General features: G+C 45.1%; 1 protein-coding gene across 1 annotated transcript in view; it reads right to left on the bottom strand.

Moving 5' to 3' along the window:
* Positions 1-17,999, bottom strand: part of LOC106589294 (unconventional myosin-Id) — a 128,796-nt gene that overhangs the window by 98,787 nt on the left and 12,010 nt on the right. The gene's annotated exons all lie outside the window — the stretch shown is intronic.

Raw genomic sequence — 17,999 nt, 5'->3', positions numbered from 1 at the left:
CACCTGACAACATGATGCCATACCGCCGAGTCATACGACTGTTACAGGACAGGGACAGGTATACTATTTAGAAAAAAGGCACTTATTTAAAACATACCGTAATAACAGCACCACAAATACAGTTCAGTAGTACAGTCCAATGTAACATTTTAGCACCAAAAAGCAGCAGAGACTCAGGCTATACCAGGTCATGTTTGCATTCCTCTCTAGGCGTCAATCCCCCCTTCAACACTACAACGCTTTACGTCAGACACTGATAGCTTTCTATAGTGGTCTGCAGCCTAGAGGGATGCGTGCGTGTGGGGTTAACATATCGCCTAGAAGTTACATATAGTAGGACCATGTGTCTGGTACACTGTGAGAATCAACTATTTTCACCATGTACATTTACACACAACCAGAATTTGCTTTAGTGTGAAGGTGCTGCCAGCAATAGTCAATACAGAAACGGAATACATAGACACGCGTCTCTATTCCACATAGACATCATACAGAATATATACTGCTCAAAAAAATAAAGGGAACACTTAAACAACACATCCTAGATCTGAATGAAAGAAATAATCTTATTAAATACTTTTTTCTTTACATAGTTGAATGTGCTGACAACAAAATCACACAAAAATAATCAATGGAAATCCAATTTATCAACCCATGGAGGTCTGGATTTGGAGTCACACTCAAAATTAAAGTGGAAAACCACACTACAGGCTGATCCAACTTTGATGTAATGTCCTTAAAACAAATCAAAATGAGACTCAGTAGTGTGTGTGGCCTCCACGTGCCTGTATGACCTCCCTACAACGCCTGGGCATGCTCCTGATGAGGTGGCGGATGGTCTCCTGAGGGATCTCCTCCCAGACCTGGACTAAAGCATCCGCCAACTCCTGGACAGTCTGTGGTGCAACGTGGCGTTGATGGATGGAGCGAGACATGATGTCCCAGATGTGCTCAATTGGATTCAGGTCTGGGGAACGGGCGGGCCAGTCCATAGCGTCAATGCCTTCCTCTTGCAGGAACTGCTGACACACTCCAGCCACATGAGGTCTAGCATTGTCTTGCATTAGGGAGGAACCCAGGGCCAACTGCACCAGCATATGGTCTCACAAGGGGTCTGAGGATCTCATCTCGGTACCTAATGGCAGTCAGTCTACCTCTGGCGAGCACATGGAGGGCTGTGCGGCCCCCCAAAGAAATGCCACCCCACGACTGACCCACTGCCAAACCTGTCATGCTGGAGGATGTTGCAGGGAGCAGAACGTTCTCCACGGCGTCTCCAGACTCTGTCACGTCTGTCACGTGCTCAGTGTGAACCTGCTTTCATCTGTGAAGAGCACAGGGCGCCAGTGGCGAATTTGCCAATCTTGGTGTTCTCTGGCAAATGCCAAATGTCCTGCACGGTGTTGGGCTGTAAGCACAACCCCCACCTGTGGACGTCGGGCCCTCATACCACCCTCATGGAGTCTATTTCTGACCGTTTGAGCAGACACATGCACATTTGCGGCCTGCTGGAGGTCATTTTGCAGGGCTCTGGCAGTGCTTCTCCTGCTCCTCCATGCACAAAGGCAGAGGTAGCGGTCCTGCTGCTGGGTTGTTGCCCTCCTACGGCCTCCTCCACGTCTCCTGATGTACTGGCCTGTCTCCTGGTAGCGCCTCCATGCTCTGGACACTACGCTGACAGGCACAGCAAACCTTCTTGCCACAGCTCGCATTGATGTGCCATCCTGGATAAGCTGCACTACCTGAGCCACTTGTGTGGGTTGTAGACTCTGTCTCATGCTACCACTAGAGTGAAAGCACCGCCAGCATTCAAAAGTGACCAAAACATCAGCCAGGAAGCATAGGAACTGAGAAGTGGTCTGTGGTCCCCACCTGCAGAACCAATCCTTTATTGGGGGTGTCTTGCTAATTGCCTATAATTTCCACCTGTTGTCTATTCCATTTGCACAACCGCATGTGAAATGTATTGTCAATCAGTGTTGCTTCCTTTATTTTTTGGAGCAGTGTATATCGGTACAGGAAACATAAAACTATGGAGTTTAGACTGATTGCAGTGGGAATATACCATTTAGAGAGGGGGATATACTGTATTTAAGCAGAGAGAGGGATGCTGCCACGGTGAATGTATCCAGTGCATATTCAGTGTTGTGCAGAGGTGTACATAGTGCAAATGCAGTATAGTGCAGTTATTAGTATTAGAGGCCATTGATGGCAAGGTGCTGTGTTCAGCCCAATGCAAAGTCACTTCATCCCAATGAGCCCGATGGCCAGTTGATGAGGGCCACAGCACAGGGGGAGGAAACTATTCAAGTGGAGGGCTACTTTTTGTCATGATTGACCTAAACCGTCTGCCAGAGCGGAGTCTTTGGAAGACGGGGTGTCCGGGGTCAGCGATGATCTGACCTGCACGCTTCCTTGTCCTGGAGGCGGGCAGGTGACAGCTGATTACCTTCTCCTCAGACTGGACGTAGCGCTGCAGTTTACCCCTGCAACGGTCAGACGCAGACCCAAACGGTGATAGAAGAGGTGAGATGGACATGTAGAACCGATACCAGATTTGTCATTTCCAGAAGTCAACCACCATCTCCACGGTTTTGACTGTGCTAAGTTCCACGTTGTTGACTGCACCAGGCCACCACGTTACTTGGACCTGTCACCGTCGGAGTAGTTTGAAAGCTGTGTCATTGGAGGTGCAGTCATTGGCGTAGAGTGAGTAGAGGGTGGAAAGCATGCAACGTCACGGCGCCCCCGTGCTGAAATATGTTTCCCCCCCACCATCTTAATGCGCTGTATCCTGATGGAGTCAGAAAACGATCAGCTGGGTGAGTTTGTGCTGTAGCAGGTCTGGAAGGATCGTGTTGAGCTAAAGTCCACAAACAATATCCTTATATATATGTCCTTGGGTTGTCGAGGTGTTGGAGGATGTAGCGAAGGCCCAAGAGGTCGTCCATAGACCTCTTGGCAAGGAGGGCGTCGGTGGTGGTTTTGAGATGGGACAGGACCAGGTGCTCAAAAAGGTATGGTGGGGCCCCAACTCTAAATCCTACACCCAACGAGCAGTGAGCTATGCAGACGAGAGAGAGAGAGACTTGACCTGGGCCTTCTCTCTCTATGCCCTCAGGCAGCCTGCCTCACTTCCTTCCTTCTGAGTGGACCAGGGTTTCTTCCCCCCTACACAGAAGAATAGGGCCTTTCTTCTCAGCTCCACCCCATTCAGGCCTACCTCTGCTCTGGCCCCAGGGTTCCACCTGGTGTCCCTGGGTTCCAGAGGCCTACACTAACAATATAATACAGCATATGTACTATACACCTTCAGAATCACTGCTTGTCCTGAGAGTGACCCTCTGCATTGATGCACTTACTTGATTTAACCTGTTTTAGCCATGGTCAGCCATTGAGGACAGATCCTCTTTTACAGTGTTATAACGACCCGGTTAGTGCTTATAACGATCTTACAACAACAAACTTTACTACAGCCCTGGTTATCCATGTCCTTGAGTCCCTGGAAACCTTGGCATTCAATGAACGTGGAATTTTTTGCTCGCTAATCTCTGTCCACAATCTTTAACGTCAGTGAAATGATCACATAGCGGTTCAGCATAATGTTCTCGGTTTGATTCTGACTCTGATAAAGCAACTGCATTGGTGATGTTAGATACTGCCCATATCTAAAAGATAAACAGAGCAGAGCGATCTACAAAACATTGACAGAGCCACAACATATAAACCCGGGTTGTTTTAGAACTGTACAAAACAGAGAGAGCAGAGAAGGATGGCTTTAGATATTCAAATGAGAACAAATTAAGAGCTTATTTAAACTACACAGAGTACACACAGAAACTACAATTAGCCACTTCCACAAACAAGCACGCCACCGCTAAGTCTCTGACAGGTCAACAGGCGGTGGTTAGCTCATTCTTCTGCACCCAGCCATGTGTCAGCTCTCATGTCATCAATCCCACGCACCACTGGGCATGGGTGACACCAAGACACTGTGCTCATGTGCCCAGGGTGGCATTGTGTCCCCCAGGCAGGGCCTGTTGAAGTGGTGGGCAGGCTGGCAGCCTGGCATGCTGGCTGGTGGCACCTCCCCTGGTGCGAGTCAGCCCTGTGACTTGATGTGCCAGCACATTGTACTCTGTAACTGTATGTGTCATTGTGATCCATGTGGATTTTATATGTTCAATGTTGTTGTTTTTTTTTTTACCCTCCTTTGCTGCAAAACCAATTGCCCTGGCTTTGAACTGGCACTGGAGAAAGAGCCATTGTGCCATCCTCCAGGGCGGAATGCTGCTGTGTGCACTGCCTGCTCCATTGTTCAGATGTCAATTGGGGGTCTTTGTCTAAGAAGCACAGATAGGCCTCCTTCTCCCTACATACCCTGTGCCAACAAAGAGGGCTGCCCACTTAAAGTGCACGTGTCCAATGGCTTCTGGGGGAACGTATACAATGAACTACCAGTTGGGCGTGATCTATCTGTGATCTCAGTTGGAAGGAAAAATCAACTACTTGACAGCATGATAATTGAAGGTGAATCTACGTAATAGGTTACTGTAGGCCCAGCTTTCAGATGGGACGTGGGAAAATATTTAAGTCCGAATTTCAGTGTTATCGAGAACGTCACTAGGGAGTGTAATTTTGTCATTGTGGTTTGGTTTCCATCCACACCCAATAACAACCTATATGGAACAGAAAAAAAAAAAACTATGATAGGCAAAGAAATATCCTCATCTGTTTGCGGTACAACTAAACTAAATTATTATTCATGGAAAAACAACGTCCCACCCAGTTTCAACAATACAGACAGTGTCTGGTAAAATCCCAGCTATGACCTAGTGTTTTCCCAATATCTGGCTTTTATAAACAGACATTATGATTAACGTCCTATTCCATCATAATCTATAGTTGGTATCAGAGGGCATCAGTCCAAAAACAGATTCAATTGTGTGTGTATTATGATGAGAGACATCTGTGGGAGTGTGTGTTCTCATTCTGGGGAATTTCAGTAAAACAGAGATGACTAAAAAGATAAACAGACTGGAGTGGGAGTGTAGGCTAAACATTGTGTGGATGTTTCTGGGAGGTTGGGAAACATTGTGGGCCTTTGGGTCCCGGGCTATGGTCTTTAGAATAATTGGAGGTGGGTGGGAGGGTTCTATGATAACCCCTCCCCTCCTTCTCCTCCCTTTCCTTCCGTTTCCCGGCAGCTCTAAGGAGGGGTCCTGCTGGAAAGAGATCAAGGCTGTGGGCCGTGCCAGTCAGATACACTTCCCCTCACAACTGGGCCCGGAGCAGAAAGAGAGGGGGGGTGGGGGCAAGTGGGGCCGAGACCAGAGAGAGAGTGAGAGAGCAGAGAGCGACACACTGTATATATACACATAATATGACATTTGAAATGTCTTCATTATTTTTGGAACTTCTTTGAGTGTAATGTTTACTGTAAATTTGTATTGTTTATTATCTAGTTCACTTGCTTTGGCAATGTTAACATATGTTTCCCATGCCAATAAAGCCCTTGAATTGAGAAAGAGATGTCGGAGAGGGAGAGAAAGAGATTTCAGGACTCGAGAGTAAGGTGTGGCCAAAAGTTTGGGACTGTCGCTTTCATTTGACCTCTACTGCTCTCTTCTTTTTACACTGGTTAACTCTATTTTAAGTGACTGACTGCATGTCAGAGAGGTGATAGGGACTGGGCCTCCTTATACAGTACAAACAGAAACGGGCTACACCACAAGCTAGACCACAAAAAATCAATCTCAAGACCTGCCCTGGGCTCTGAACTTGTTAGTTAATGTCTACTACACTGTGACTGTCAGTTCATCCTGTCCCTATAACCATCCCAATGCCACACACACTGATGGAGGTGGGCTCTACAACAACAAAAAAATTATAAAATCGGAACTCATCATGAGGGGCCGCAGTGGCTCGCGGTTTTGCATAGCCACAGTCATACCCACATCCATAGTCAGAGTTGGCCATAAGCAAAATTTGGTTGAGCAAATTTCCTGCAATTCTAGGGTGGAGAGAAATGTTAGAGTTCAATATGATATCGGAGTGAGAGTGACTAACAAAATCAATGGGCCCCCCCCGGTCAGTAATTTGACCATGATTACTACAAGTTTAGATAGCTGGCCACTAGACTAACTTACCAATAGGGGTGTAACAGTTCAACAAACCCACGGTTCAGTACGTATTGGGGTTTTGGGTTCACGGTTCGGTTACGGTACAGCGGGAAAATGAAATGCCAACAGTTACTCTAATTAATTTCTGTTTATTTGGCTAAATATAAGTTTAAAAAAATAAAATTGTCCCTGTTCCGAAATGGACCTGGGGCTTTCCCAGCTGGACAAATATGCATAAATACATTTTTCAATATAGAGACCCGTTCCGAACAGACCCGAGGACGACCAGTTCCGTATTAGACATGGTCGGATCTGAGTGAGGGAAGCAGCAGAGAAGTAATTTTATAAGCTACCTTATTAACCAGAGCTGATACAGCACGAGGGAAAGTAGGCGGAGGAGGAGCCTTGAGGTGTGTGTACCGTGAGCGAGTGACACGCGAGCAAGGAGGAGGGAGGGAAAGCAACCAAACATAAGCCTTCTCACGCTAGAATACTAACTTCTAGCTTGTCATCGCTATACTGAACAAAAACGCCACAATTTCAAGGATTTTACTGAGTTACAGTTCATATAAGGAAATCAGTCATTTGAAATACATTCATTAGGCCCTAATCTATGGATTTCACATGACTGGGCAGGGGTGCAGCCATGGGTGTGCCTTGGAGGGCAAAGGCCCACCCACTTGGCAGCCAATCAGAATTAGTTTTTCACCACAAAAAGGGCTTTATTACAGACAGAAATACTCCTCAGGGAAAGATGAACAAAGTACAGAGAGATCCTTGATGAAAATCTGCTCCAGAGTGCTCAGGACCTCAGACTGGGGGCGAAGGTTCACCTTTCAACAGGACAACGACCCTAAGCACACAGCCAAGACAACGCAGGAGTGGCTTCGGTACAAGTCTCTGAATGTCCTTGAGTGGCCCAGCAGGAGCCCAGACTTGAACCCGATCAAACATCTCTGGAGAGACCTGAAAATAGCAGTGCAGCGACGCTCCCCATCCGACTTGACAGAGCTTGAGAGGATCTGCAGAGAATGGGAGAAACTCCACAAATACACGTGTGCCACGCTTGTAGCGTCATACCCAAGAAGACTCAAGGCTGTAATCGCTGCAAAAGGTGCTTCAACAAAGTACTGAGTAAAGGGTCTGAATACTGACGTAAATGTGATAGATTTTTTCTTTCTTTCGAAAAAAATGTTTTTGCTTTGTATTGTGTGTAGATTGATGAGGGAGAAAAATAAAATATTTAATACATTTTAGAATAAGGCTGTAACGTAAGAAAATGTGGGAAAAGTGAAGGGGTCTGAATAGTTTCTGAATGCACTGTACTTCCCATTTAACTTTTTATTACATCACTTTAATTCCATCTTCCGTTGATTAGATCATCTCCTAACTTGCTCCAAGTTAGGAGATCTGGGCTATTCTCATTGAGCAGTGGAGAACATACTATTAATGTTTTATCCACAAATCTCTGTCCATCGCCAATGCAATCCACTCTGAAGCTAAAATGTTCCCAAACAGGAGATTTAAACGATAATGGAAGATCCTCCAATTGTGGTTTATCGATCCGACCACTCGCCCCACCACTCGCCATCTACAAATCAAATTTTATTGGCCACATACACATGGTTAGCAGACTTTAATGCAAGTGTAGCAAAATGCTTGTGCTTCTAGTTCCGACAGTGCAGTATATGTAACAAGTAATCTAACAAATTCACAACGACTAGTGATACCTTTATTAAATCCATTTATTAAATGTATTAAAGTGGCCAGAGATGAGTCTGTATGTTGGCAGCAGCCTCTCTGTGTTAGTGATGGCTGTTTAACAGTCTGATGGCCTTGAGATAGAAGCAGTTTGGTCTCTCGGTCCCAGCTTTGATGAACTTGTACTGACCTCGCCTTCTGGATGATAACAGGATGAACAGGCAGTGGCTCGGGTGGTTGTTGTCCTTGATGATCTTTTTGTCCTCTCTGTGACATTGGGTGCTGTAGGTGTCATGGAGGACAGGTAGTTTTCCCTTGGTGATGCATTGGGCAGACCGCACTACTCTCTGGAGAGCCTTGCTGTTGTGGGCAGAGCAGTTGCCGTACCAGGCAGTGATACAGCCCCACAGGATGCTCTCGATTGTGCATCTGTAAAAGTTTGTGAGTGTTTTAGGTGACAAGTCAAATTTCTTCAACCTCCTGAGGTTGAAGAGGCACTGAGGCGCTTTCTTCACCACACTGCCTGTGTAGGTGGACCATTTCAGTTTGTCCGTGATGTGTACGCTGAGGAACTTAAAACTTTCCACCTTCTCCACTACTGTCCCGTCGATGTGGATGGGGGGGGAATGCTCCCTCTGCTGTTTCCTGAAGTCCACGATCATCTCCTTTGTTTTGTTGACGTTGAGTGAGAGGTTATTTTCCTGACACCACACTCCGAGGGCCCTCACCTCCTCCCTGTAGGCCATCTCGTCGTTGTTGGTAATCAAGCCTACCACAGTAGTGTCGTGGAGGGTGGAGGGTGGAGTCGATATGATCCTTGACTAGTCTCTGAAAGCACTTCATGATGACAGAAGTGAGTGCTACGGGGCAATAGTCATTTAGTTCAGTTACCTTAGCTTTCTTGGGAACAGGAACAATGGTGGCCATCTTGAAGCATGTGTGCACAGCAGACTGGGATATAGATTGATTGAATATGTCCGTAAACACACCAGCCAGTTGGTCTGCGCAGCTAGGGATGCCGTCTGGGTCGGTAGCCTTGCAAGAGTTAACATGTTTAAATGTTTTACTCACGTTGGCCACGGTGAAGGAGAGCCCACAGGCTTTGGTAGCAGGCCATGTCAGTGGCACTGTATTGTCCTCAAAGTGAGCAAAGAAGTTGTTTCATTTGTCTGGGAGCAAGACGACGAAGTCCGTGACGGGGCTGGTTTTCGTTTTCTAATCCGTGATTGACTGTAGAACCTGCCACATACGTCTCGTGTTGAGCTGTTGAATTGCGACTCTACTTTGTCTCTATACTGATGCTTTGATTGTTTGATTGCCTTATGGAGGGAATTTGTATTCGGTTATGTTTCCAGTCGCCTTGCCATGATTAAAAGCGGTGTTTCGCGCTTTCAGTTTTGCGCGAATGCTGCCATCAATCCACGGTTTCTGGTTAGGGAAGGTTTTAATAGTCACTGTGGGTACAACATCACCGTTGCACTTGCTAATAAACTCGCTCTCAGAGTCAGCGTATTGTTGTCTGAGGCTACCCAGAACATATCCCAGTCCACATGATCGAAGCAATCTTGAAGCGTGGAATCCAAATTGGTCAGACCAGCATTGGATAGACCTGAGCATGGGCGTTTCCTGTTTTAGTTTCTGTCTATAGGCTGGGAGCAACAAAATGGTGTCTTGGTCAGATTTGCCGTAGGGAGGGAGGGCTTTGTATGCATCACGGAAGTTAGAGTAGCAATGGTCCAGAATGCTACCGGCTTGTGTCGCGCATTCGATATGCTGATAGAATTTAGAAAGCCTTGTTCTCAGATTAGCTTTGTTAAAATCCCCAGCTACAATAAATGCAGCCTCAGGATATATGGTTTCCAGTTTACATAGAGTCCAGTGAAGTTCTTTCAGGGCCGTCGAGGTATCTGCTTGGGGGGGGATATACATGGCGGTGACTATAATCGAAGACAATTCTCTTGGTAGTTAATGCGGTCGGCATTTGATGTAAGGAATTCTAGGTCAGGTGAACAAAAGGACTTAAGTTCGCCTCCCAAAATAATAATTTGAAATCCGCCAGTTAAAATTAGAATTTTGATTACAACGCGCACATAGGCTGTGGTTGTTTCAACAGAATAGCCTAGAATGTTTTTTCAGCTCAGATTTACTCATGAGGCAATGGCATACAATGCAGCGTAGGCATAGCCTATAGGCCTAGTGTTTTTTTATTATTATTATTATTTTTTTTAAATATTCATTCGGGTTCACAGTGCAGACTGAACCGATTTCCACATACCGAACGGTTCAGTAGGAATAAGTCTACCGTTACAGCCATACTTACCAATCTAAAATGTTTTAGCTGACATGGGGCTAAATTTAGTGACTGTCAGTGACTGACATAACAAGAGAAAAACTTCTGATGCACAACCCCCCTCCCAAAGAAAACAAGTGGGGAAGGGGGAATTGATGCACAGGCCTACTAAAGGGGGGCTGCCAATTGCCCATCCCTGATCTATTCAATAATTTGTTTATCTACAGACGATGCCTAGGGGTAAAAGGGCTAGGGGTTGTTTCTAGACACAGCCAGACACTGTGTTAGCCAAAAATTGTATCTAGAGATCCAACAACACGTGCTGGCAGGCTGTTATCAGTGCTTAAAATTGTTGGGGACTTCCAGTAATTAAGACTTGGATAATATCCGGCTGTTTCACTTTTCTCTCTCTCCGTGACTATACCATCAAGCAGCATTCTGCTGTCTCTGTTTAGACTGATAGCATGATTTACAGCTTATCTGGCCCAGTGCATGCTGGGTACGACCTTTCAGGGATTATGGTTTTCTCACACTTTTATGGGGCAGTTCATGAGAGAAATGGAAACTGGTGATTCAGGGATAAGTAAAGTTTTCTACTGGTAGTGAAGGGTTATTTGAGGCCATTTTGGGTGATTTCAGCCAATGCAATTGTATAAGAAGTCATAGTTCTGGAAGTGTTTGATTAAATTGAAGAGATATTCACTTCAAAACACTCATTACTGGTCAAGTCCTAAATATAAAACAAATATTTAGTCACAGGCATCAATTGACAAATCCAAGATCTAGACAGACATCGCCAAAGACTTTGATAATCTGAACGACAATTTCAAGTCAAAGTACATACTACTGTATATCTGATATAAAATGTTATGTTATTCGATGGCCTACTGGTCATTACACCTGAATGAAGAAATCCTAGCATCAATCCCTCCCACTCTTTCTACATGCATCTATGGGCCTCCTCCTTCACCTCGTCAAACATCTGGGGACTGCATTAGGAGATTTTCCGCTGCTTTGTAAACCCTGCTTAGTGCTAAACAGCAGCTCATAGCTCCCACTCCAGCCTGTCTGCCTGGCTGTGGAAGACCAGGGGCCTTCAAACACTTAACACTCCCAGCCCTTGGCCCACAGACAAATCAATCTTTATAAGCATATACTGTAGGAGTGGATCTGGATTCCTCCTCTGTACTGTAGCGTAGCTACTGGAGCACAGCTGGAGCAAGGCTGACTGGGTGAGCTCACTACCTCCCTTCCCTCTGCTCTAATGACAGCACATCTGCAGATTTATGTTTCATAATAGTGCATGAGTTTTCGCCTAGCATGACTAGCATGTGTTCCCATGCACTCCACTTTCATTGGCCCGCCTCTGAATACTTAGGCAATGGGAGGCAGGTGTAAAACAGCTTGGCTGGAGATCGGGTGGCTGACACTAGTGTTCCTTTGTGCCTCGGACCTTTATTACTACCCTGACGGAGAAGAACACAGCTACTTCCTAGGCCAATCCTGAGCTAGGGGAGCTCAGCGAGAGAAGAAAAGATTCATTTTAGTCAGATTAAGTTTCAAGAAGTCAATAAAGAGACTTCAGAGAGGGGATGAGAGTCTGGATGGCTGGCTGGCTGTTGGGCCTGTCTGCCGGCCCAATGCGGAACCCGTTTGCACTTTAACACGTTGGCCAGTCCAGTCACTAATGTAAAGGCACAGCAACCAGCACATAGGAGGATGACGACAGGCCGCTGGAGAGAGAGAGAGAGAAAGAAAGACAAGGCCATCCAAAATAGACTCAGACGTTACTCAGCAGGCTATTTCAGGAAAGCACTCTGATTTCTGTCACGGGTAAAAAGAGGGCAGGGAAAAGCACAAAAACAGACAGAAAAGGAGCGAGGGAGACAAAGAGAAAAGGGAGAAGTTACAGATGCAGAATCTTAATTTGACCAGTTTCTCACAGCAAGAAAATAATCCTGCAGCAACAGGAAATGGGAATTATTGTGTGGATTATAATTAGTGGACATTTTTATTGGGGTTGAAACAGAGAGAGAGAGGGGGGGGAGCAAGAGAGATGATGATAAAGAGTGGCTAGGTGGCCAGTCAGAGGTGTGTGAAGTGAGTCATGCTAGTGCTGTGAACTGATCTCAGACCTGGCTGTGAAAGCCAGATCCCTCACAGTGCCTCAGGGAACAAAGCCAACAGGTGAACAAAGGGAACAAAAAGAACTGGAGAATGACATGACCTCAGTCCGCCCCAGCCGCTACAAACACACAGCAGAATTACAGTTTGACTCACACTTAAAGGATTCCTGGATGACATGACACACGGGATTCCTACCAACCACCTTAAATTATTCATTCAAAAGTGTCATTCTTATCACTATCCACATGTATGCAACATGTGTCATTGTGTCTGTACAGTGAGGGAAAAAAGTATTTGATCCTCTGCTGATTTTGTACGTTTGCCCACTTACAAATAAATGATCAGTCTATAATTTTAATGGTAGGTTTATTTGAACAGTGAGAGAATAACAACCAAAAAATCCAGAAAAACGCAAGTCAGAAATGTTATAAAATGATTTGCATTTTAATGAGGGAAATAAGTATTTGACCCCTCTGCAAAACATGACTTAGTACTTGGTGGCAAAACCCTTGTTGGCAATCACTGAGGTCAGATGTTTCTTGTAGTTGGCCACCAGGTTTGCACACATCTCAGGAGGGATTTTGTCCCACTCCTCTTTGCAGACCTTCTCCAAGTCATTAAGGTTTCGAGGCTGACGTTTGGCAACTCGAACCTTCAGCTCCCTCCACAGATTTTCTATGGGATTAAGGTCTGGAGACTGGCTAGGCCACTCCAGGACCTTAATGTGCTTCTTCTTGAGCCACTCCTTTGTTGCCTTGGCCGTGTGTTTTGGGTCATTGTCATGCTGGAATACCCATCCACGACCCATTTTCAATGCCCTGGCTGAGGGAAGGAGGTTCTCACCCAAGATTTGACGGTAGATGGCCCCGTCCATCGTCCCTTTGATGCGTTGAAGTTGTCCTGTCCCCTTACCAGAAAAACACCCCCAAAGCATAATGTTTCCACCTCCATGTTTGACGGTGGAGATGGTGTTCTTGGGGTCATAGGTAGCATTCCTCCTCCTCCAAACATGGCGAGTTGAGTTGATGCCAAAGAACTCCATTTTGGTCTCATCTGACCACAACACTTTCACCCAGTTGTCCTCTGAATCATTCAGATGTTCATTGGCAAACTTCAGACGCGCATGTATATGTATTCTTGAGCAGGGGGACCTTGCGGGCGCTGCAGGATTTCAGTCCTTCACGGCGTAGTGTGTTACCAATTGTTTTCTTGGTGATTATGGTCCCAGCTGCCTTGAGATCATTGACAAGATCCTCCCGTGTAGTTCTGGGCTGATTCCTCACCGTTCTCATGATCATTGCAACCCCACGAGGTGAGATCTTGCATGGAGCCCCAGGCCAAGGGATATTGACAGTTCTTTTGTGTTTCTTCCATTTGCAAATAATCGCACCAAATGTTGTCACCTTCTCACCAAGCTGCTTGGCGATGGTCTTGTAGCCCATTCCAGCCTTGTGTAGGTCTACAATCTTGTCCCTGACATCCTTGGAGAGCTCTTTGGTCTTGGCCATAGTGGAGAGTTTGGAATGTGATTGATTGATTGCTTCTGTGGACAGGTGTCTTTTTTACAGGTAACAAGCTGCGGTTAGGAGTACTCCCTTTAAGAGTGTGCTCCTAATCTCAGCTCATTACCTTTATAAAAAGACACCTGGGAGCCAGAAATCTTTCTGATTGAGAGGGGGTCAAATACTTATTTCCCTCATTAAAATGCAAATCAATTTATAACATTTTTGACATGCGTTTTTCTGGATATTTTTGTTGTTATTCTGTCTCTCACTGTTCAAATAAACCTACCATAAAAATTGTAGACTGATCCTTTCTTTATCAGTGGGCAAACGTACAAAATCAGCAGGAGATCAAATACTTTTCCCCCCCACTGTAAGTAAATTCGTTTCCGGGATCTTTCAGCAGAAAGTTGATGTAACGGAGGATGTGGTTCACCTTGTTAAAGCATGAGCCAAACAACCTTAGTTGGAAGCCTAATCCGATTTAAATCTTGATAGATTCAATCAAGGTCTTCCCAGAGCTTGGACACACTGCCCTGGGCAGTAAGCATATGCCAGACAGACCGATCTACTGAATGACTAGTACACACTCTATACATAAGATGGGTTACATTATGATCCTACTGTACTATAGACTAATATCAAGAAGGGGGCAACATAATGGGGGGGCGGCCCAGGAGGAATTGCAAGGGAAAAAAGAGAGAAAGATAGAGAGAGAAAAGCAATAAACTGTATGAGGGATATGACGAGAGAAAAATTGAACGAAAGAGTGGGGAAGAGAGAGGAGGCATTAGAAGGACCACAAACATGGCGCTGGACGGCCAGCGTCCGCCTGCCAACGCACACAGTCCACAAATGAGACGTCTGTGACTCTGCGAAGCCTGGCGGGACTTATTTTAGGAGGGGAAAGGCTCCAAAAGCACAGCCCCGTTTATGTACGGGCGGTAATGTGTTTCAGATTACAGGGGGGTTGTATGGAAATTCTTGTGGCAAGACTGGCCTTTTCAATGCTGGAGAGCGAGAGAGAAAAAGGAAGGAGACATTTTTCAGAAAAGGCTATCCATGTGCTGGTCCACCTCTTTCAGCTTTAGAAAATAATGCTGTAGGGAATACTGAGGTACTGAGGAAGGAAATAGGGAGGGGGAGTACTGTATGCTAGGCTAGGGAGGGGTCTAAAATACTACCAAATTGTGCTGAAAAAGAGGAATGGAGTAGAGATGTCTGGTAGTAGTCTAGTTCAGAAACTCTAACGAATACAGTTTGCTGCTAAAATGTTAAGGATTGCATCGGACTCGGCGTAAGAGCATACAGCTACCATCCTACAGGTAACTGCCAAAATAATCGAAACACTTGGCAAATGAGGGATACAAAGTATATTGAAAGCAGGTGCTTCTACACAGGTGTCGATCCTGTGTAGAAGCAATTAACATCCCATCGTGCTTAGGGTCATGTATAAAAATGCTGGGCAAGACATTATTTTCTCTCCCAATGGATATGCCCCATAGAATGACATTGCCCCTATCCTCAGGGCACAAGTGGTCACTGAATGGTTTGATGAGCATGACAACTGTGTAAACCATATGCCATAGCCGTCTCAATCACCAGATCTCAACCCAATTGAACACTTAAGGAAGATTCAGGAGCATTGCCTGAGACGGTTTGTCACCACTGTCCACAAAATTATGGAATTTGTCATGGAAGAATGGTGTCGCATCCCTCCAAGAGTTCCAGACATGTAGAATCTATGCCAAGGAGCATTGAAGCTGTTCTGGCTCGTGGTGGCCCAACACCCTATCAAAAACACTTTATGTTAGTGTTTCCTTTATTTTGGTAGTTGCCTGTACATTTGCAATGATCTTGTGGGGTGACATTGTCGAAGTCTCCTTCTAGTCATCTGCTTTCATCAACATCCATCCACCTTCTTCGCTGTTCTTGGCAAGAGGAACTTTCAGCTGGGCAAAGGCAAGTGAGAAGCAGAGAAACGGGACGAGTTCTGTGTCTTTAAATAGTGACTACCACTAAGGGAAAAAAAAAAACTTTAATATGAGGGTTTAGGATCTAACATTCCTGGAGGCTATGTGGCGTGTTATCGCCAATTTTCTTTTTTTAGCTCCAGGGTTCAGCAATGTCTGTCAGGACAACGTGTTCTCCTGGAGTTTGTTTTTATCAGGGGAAGAACAAAGGCTGAGAAATATGCAAGATCTGGCACAAGAAAGACCCTTGGCCAAGTGCTACCATACTGCATTAACTCCAATCGAACATGGTCTACCCCCAAGCCATAAGACTCCCGAACATCTAATCAAATGGCTACCCAGACTATTTGCATTCCCCCCCACCCTCCCCCTCTTTTACACCGCTGCTACTCTCTGTTGTTATCATCTATGCATAGTCACTATAATAATTCTACCTACATGTACATATTACCTCAAATAACCAGTGCACTCGCACATTGACTCTGAACCGGTACCCCCTGTATATAGCCTCGCTATAGTTATTTTACTGCTGCTCTTTAATTACTTGTTACTTTTATTTCTTATCTTATTGGTATTTTTTTAAACTGCATTGTTGGTTAGGGGCTCGTAAGTAAGCATTTAACTGTAAGGTCTACACCTGTTGTGAAATTTGGTTTGATTTGGTCGATAGATAGCTTTTCTGACTCCTATAAACTCTCCTCTATACTAGAAGAGACAGTGTGGTGTTGTATATTAGGCCGATCCTGTATCATGGAAAGAGGAAGTAGAACCTTTCACCTATCCCGTCTGCTTCTGCTCACTGCACCCAAACCGTGGAGACTTTAATCCCAGTGATTGCTCTGCAGGGAAAGAGTCACATGTAGGGAGTCGGGTTGCTATGTTTGGTGTACCTCAATCTCTTCGACGATTCAATCTGCTGTTACGGCAACAAATGAGCGTTTATACGCCTGAAAACGGGAGAAGCTGCCAGGCCCTATTTGTCCTGTACTTTAATAGTGGTTAAATACTTGGGATACATAGCAGATACTGGGTTACAGTGGGGCTCAATGGTAGTTTGTGCCTGTCAAGCAGACACAGTGTTATTGGAGACCTATAGGCCACCTACAGGGTGATTAAAAGCCAGTGGGAGCGGGAAATATTTTTGGCATCTCAGATTGTTTCGGCAATTCTCACATATAAATGTCATTAGGAGGAAGGATACATGACGTGTATTTCACATTTGTATCACAAACCATTTTTGAGAAAGTGGCCAGTTTAGGCCCTTTTCAGATATAGACACGCCTCTTCCTCCCATGAACCGTACATGATACAAACAGATCTTGGTGTCATTATACCTTATAGTTCGCTCGAACGTATGGAGTGTGTCTTGATTCTGAAATACACTTTTTCTCATGAAATTATTCAACAATTAAAAAAATAAATAAATGTATGAATATCTCAAAACAACCTTTTTTTATTTTGTTCATTTAAAAAAAAAAAAAGTTGTGTTTGGAACAATAGTTTTTTTTCTGGATCAACAAGGGGCTTAGGTGTTGGGTGTGGCAGGGGGCGTGGTTAAATTTACACTGAAGGCATCCCGAAAAACGCTTTCAAGGCTCGGTCCGCCCAAGTATTTCGTTAGCATAAATATCCCTCCGATATACTCTACAAGGACATAACATTTGGGCTCTATAGGCCAGACAAAGTCTTACACACACACAATTTCACAGAGAAAGCCTTTCCTAGCCAGGGATGCCTCTAACAACTCTCCCTGAGGAATTGGGAGGTGCTTTCTTGCAGATGCAGTCCCACTCTGAGCAGGAAGTGGAGCACCAGTTGTGTGTAGTGTAGATGAAAAATCATATGAGCCTATTCCTCATCGTATTATTTGTCTTCTGAGTATTATTCTTATTTTAAATCTTGTCATCATAACTTCAGTATGACTTTAAATCTCAAGACATTGTGCCCTGTCAGCCAATATTCAGACTTAGAGAGGAGATGCAGGAAGCATTTAAATGTGAAGCCAGTTAAAGAGAAATGCCAATGCGAAGAGGCAGCTTTCCTGCTTCCTTTGCCCTCCTCCAGGCTCTATATTCTTGGCTCCTTCCTGTTCCAATCCCCCAAACTCCTCTTAGAAGAGTTCAAAGGTCAAACCAATTGGAACAATGATAGAATAAGATTAGCTTTGAATACTACATAAAAAAATACTGTAGTCACTAAGTCATGATGTCCCCAACAAGGGTCACCACCATCTTCATGTTTTGATTAGGTGGAAACCATCAGATAAGGCTGGCAAAAGAAATGT

The sequence above is a fragment of the Salmo salar genome, chromosome 28 (assembly GCF_965601325.2).
Source record: "Salmo salar chromosome 28, fSalSal1, whole genome shotgun sequence".
NCBI lineage: Eukaryota > Metazoa > Chordata > Actinopteri > Salmoniformes > Salmonidae > Salmo > Salmo salar.
The sequence above is the reverse complement of the archived record's forward strand: the minus strand, read 5'-3'. Positions and strand labels throughout refer to the sequence as shown.